Genomic DNA, 5144 nt, shown 5'->3' with positions numbered 1-5144 from the left:
CTGGGAAACCCTCAGTGTAGCTACAACTCAGTGTCCCGCTCTCTCCCTCCAACCATGGATGTGTCGGTGTCAGGTTAATGACCGGGCCACTGGGAGGGTTTAATTATAAAAGTGTATATTAATGGTGTATACTGTAACCATGTACTTTGCAGATTCAAAAACGTTAGCGTTTCACCACTTTTGTTATATAAACAGTGATGGATTGGCGCACATCTATAACAACATAACTGGTATATAGAAAGTTTTCACTTTTTTTTCTGATTTGACCAATCAAGACACATTTCAAAGCGAACCCGTCATATTTTGCTATAACGATGTAAAACAGAATAGCTAGCAGTTAATATATTTCACATGTGTAACTAATATTTTCAATTTTTCACTTGTGATAAAAATATTAAAATGTTAGCCTCACTGTTAGAAATCTTTAATTTATATAAATGGAGTAACCCCTCAACTTTATCACATGATCATTTAAACATAACAGCACAACGCTGTATTCGCAATCCAACACAATTTTTAACAGCACTAGTACAGTATATGTGAAGTTGAATCAGCGTTATCACATTAAGCGAAACGCTCCCTTTGACTCAGTGCTTTTTCATACAACTGTCTTGTTATACTTCTGTTCTGGCTATTTAAGACAGTGATATTGGTGTATATAGAGTGAAAACACTCTTCCGTCGTCTGAATCAAATATTGTAATTTCGAAATATACATGCAACAATCACCAATAGCTAATAGTTTTATCTAGACATAATATCTTCTTGAATTCATCATTGAAATACAATATACTCACAAATCTTAACTTTTATATTGACAAGAAATATCTTTAAAAAAGATAAACGGCATACAATGTAGTTTTAATGCTGGTAATTATAATGTAATACTGCTGGTGAAATAAATCAACGAACTAATGCGTTTCAGCACGGATAACAACCTTAGATCAGTTTGAATCATTTTTGGTAATAATAAGACTGCATTTGAATCAAGAATATGATTTTATTAATGTGTCATTTGAAAAGATACATCCACTTATTTAGCTTGCATTCAATCTTAACTTTGTTTCGTTCTTAACTGCATATCTGCATTTTGCATTGACCGCTACATTGACCAATCACATACTTCATCTTGACCAGCAACGCCACCTGTCGCGTCATATCCGGGGCCAAAACAAAATTAGACGGCTAGCCGAAAAAAAATGTTTCAAAAGCTTTGACACTCTTTCTTTTGTACATCAAAACCTCCATTTGATGCTTCATTTTACCGCTATACTGACTGAAACCAATATATTCTTGTGTCTGAGGTAGCAATACTTACAGTGTACAGTAAATATGACGTATATCTGAGGTAGGTATACTTACAGTGTAAGTAAATGTGACCTGTGTCTGAGGTAGGTATACTTACAGTGTACATTAAATGTGACCTGTGTCTGAGGTAGGTATACTTACAGTGTACAGTAAATGTGACCTGTGTCTGAGGTAGGTATACTTACAGTGTACAGTAAATGTGACCTGTGTCTGAGGTAGGTATACTTACAGTGTACAGTAAATGTGACCTGTGTCTGAGGTAGGTATACTTACAGTGTACAGTAAATGTGACATGTGTCTGAGGTAGGTATACTTACAGTGTACAGTAAATGTGACCTGTGTCTGAGGTAGGTATACTTACAGTGTACAGTAAATGTGACATGTGTCTGAGGTAGGTATACTTACAGTGTACAGTAAATGTGACATGTGTCTGAGGTAGGTATACTTACAGTGTACAGTAAATGTGACCTGTGTCTGAGGTAGGTATACTTAATGTGTACAGTAAATGTGACCTGTGTCTGATGTAGGTATACTTACAGTGTACAGTAAATGTGACCTGTGTCTGATGTAGGTATACTTACAGTGTACAGTAAATGTGACCTGTGTCTGAGGTAGGTATACTTACAGTGTACAGTAAATGTGGCCTGTGTCTGAGGTAGGTATACTTACAGTGTACAGTAAATGTGACATGTGTCTGAGGTAGGTATACTTACAGTGTACAGTAAATGTGACCTGTGTCTGAGGTAGGTATACTTACAGTGTACGGTAAATGTGACCAGTGTCTGAGGTAGGTATACTTACAGTATACAGTAAATGTGGCCTGTGTCTGAGGTACATATACATACAGTATACAGTAAATGTGACCTGTGTCTGAGGTAGGTATGCTTACAGTGTACAGTAAATTTGACCTGTGTCTGAGGTAGGTATACTTACAGTGTACAGTAAATGTGACCTGTGTCTGAGGTAGGTATACTATCAGTATACAGTAAATGTGACCTGTGTCTGAGGTAGGTATACTTACAGTGTACAGTAAATGTGACCTGTGTCTGAGGTAGGTATACTTACAGTGTACAGTAAATGTGACCTGTGTCTGAGGTAGGTATACTATCAGTATACAGTAAATGTGACCTGTGTCTGAGGTAGGTATACTAACAGTGTACAGTAAATGTGACCTGTGTCTGAGGTAGGTATACTATCAGTATACAGTAAATGTGACCTGTGTCTGAGGTAGGTATACTAACAGTGTACAGTAAATGTGACTTGTGTCTGAGGTAGGTATACTAACAGTGTACAGTAAATGTGACCTGTGTCTGAGGTAGGTATACTTACAGTGTACAGTAAATGTGACCTGTGTCTGAGGTAGGTATACTTACAGTGTACAGTAAATGTGACTTGTGTCTGAGGTAGGTATACTAACAGTGTACAGTAAATGTGACCTGTGTCTGAGGTAGATATACTTACAATTTAAAGTAAATATGACATACACGTATGTCTGAGGTAGGTATACTGACAGTATACAGTAAATGTGACCTGTGTCTGAGGTAGGTATACATACAATGTACAGTAAGCGTTACCAGTGTCTGAGGTAGGTATACTTACAGTGTACAGTAAATGTGACCTGTGTCTGAGGTAGGTATACTTACAGTGTACAGTAAATGTTACCCGTGTCTGAGTTAGGTATACTTACAGTGTACAGTAAATGTGACTGGTGACTGAGGTAGGTATACAAACAGTATACAGTAAATGTGACCTGTTTCTGAGGTAGGTATACTTACAGTGTACAGTAAATGTGGCCTGTGTCTGAAGTAGGTATACTTACAGTGTACAGTAAATATAACCAGTGTCTGAGGTAGGTATACTAACAGTGTACAGTAAATGTGACCTGTTTCTGAGGTAGGTATACTAACAGTATACAGTAAATGTGACCTGTGTTTGATGTAGGAATACTTACAGTGTACAGCGAATGTGACCTGTGTCTGAGGTAGATAAACTTACAATGTAAAGTAAATATGACATACACGTATGTCTCAAGTAGGTAAACGTACAATGTACAGTAAATGTGACCTGCGTCTGAGGTAGGTAAACTTACAATGTACAGTAAATGTGACCTGTGTCTGAGGTAGGTATACTTACAATGTACAGTAAACGTTACCAGTGTCTGAGGTAGGTATACTTACAGTGTACAGTAAATGTGACCTGTGTCTGAAGTAGGTATACTTACAGTATACATAAAATGTGGCCTGCGTCTGAGGTAGGTATACTTACAGTGTACAGTAAATGTGACCTGTGTCTGAGGTAGGTATACTTACAGTGTACAGTAAATGTTACCCGTGTCTGAGTTAGGTATACTTACAGTGTACAGTAAATGTGACTGGTGACTGAGGTAGGTATACAAACAGTATACAGTAAATGTGACCTGTTTCTGAGGTAGGTATACTTACAGTGTACAGTAAATGTGGCCTGTGTCTGAAGTAGGTATACTTACAGTGTACAGTAAATGTAACCTGTGTCTGAGGTAGGTATACTAACAGTGTACAGTAAATGTGACCTGTTTCTGAGGTAGGTATACTAACAGTATACAGTAAATGTGACCTGTGTTTGATGTAGGAATACTTACAGTGTACAGCGAATGTGACCTGTGTCTGAGGTAGATAAACTTACAATGTAAAGTAAATATGACATACACGTATGTCTCAAGTAGGTAAACGTACAATGTACAGTAAATGTGACCTGCGTCTGAGGTAGGTAAACTTACAATGTACAGTAAACGTTACCAGTGTCTGAGGTAGGTATACTTACAGTGTACAGTAAATGTGGCCTGTGTCTGAGGTAGGTATACTTACAGTATACAGTAAATGTGACCGGTGACTGATGTGGGTATACTTAGAGTGTACAGTAAATGTGACCTGTGTCTTAGGTAGGTATACTTACAGTGTACAGTAAATGTTACCGTGTCTGAGTAGTATACTTACAGTGTACAGTAATGTGACTGGTGACTGAGGTAGGTATACTAAAGTATACAGTAAATGTGACCTGTGTCTGAGGTAGGTATACTTACAGTGTACAAGTAAATGTGGCCTGTGTCGAAGAGGTGTATACTTACAGTGTACAGTAAATGTAACCTGTGGTCTGAGGTAGGTATACTAACAGTGTACAGTAAATGTGACCTGTTTCTGAGGTAGGTATACTTCACATGTATACAGTAAATGTGACCTGTGTTGATGTAGGAATACTTACAGTGTACAGCGAATGTGACCTGTGTCTGGGTAGATAAACTTACAATGTAAAGTAAATATGACATACACGTAGGTCTGCAAGTAGGTAACGTACAATGTACAGTAAATGTGACCTGGCGTTCTGAGGTAGGTAAACTTACAATGTACAGTAAAACGTTACCAGTGTCTGAGGTAGTATACTTACAGTGTACAGTAAATGTGGCCTGGTCCTGAGGTAGGTATACTTACAGTGTACAGTAAATGGGGCCGTGTCTGAGTAGGTATACTTAAGTGTACAGAAAATGGGGCCTGTGTCTAAAGTAGGTATACTTACAGTGTACTTTAAAATGTGACCGTGTCTGAGGTAGGTATATTTACATGTACAGTAAATGTGACCTTTCGTGGTGGGTATACTAACATTACGTAATGTGCCGGTGCTGAGGGGTATACTTAAGTGTACAGTAAAGTGGCCCTGTGTTTGGTAGGTATACTACAGTGTAAAATAAATGTGCCCTTGTGTCTGAGTGGGTATACTAACAGTGTACAGTAAAGTGACCGGTGTCTGGGGTTAGTATATTTAACAGTGTAATTTAATGTGACTTTGTCTGAGGTAGGTATACTT

Source organism: Pecten maximus, chromosome 13 (assembly GCF_902652985.1).
Source record: "Pecten maximus chromosome 13, xPecMax1.1, whole genome shotgun sequence".
Lineage (NCBI taxonomy): Eukaryota > Metazoa > Mollusca > Bivalvia > Pectinida > Pectinidae > Pecten > Pecten maximus.
The sequence above is the reverse complement of the archived record's forward strand: the minus strand, read 5'-3'. Positions refer to the sequence as shown.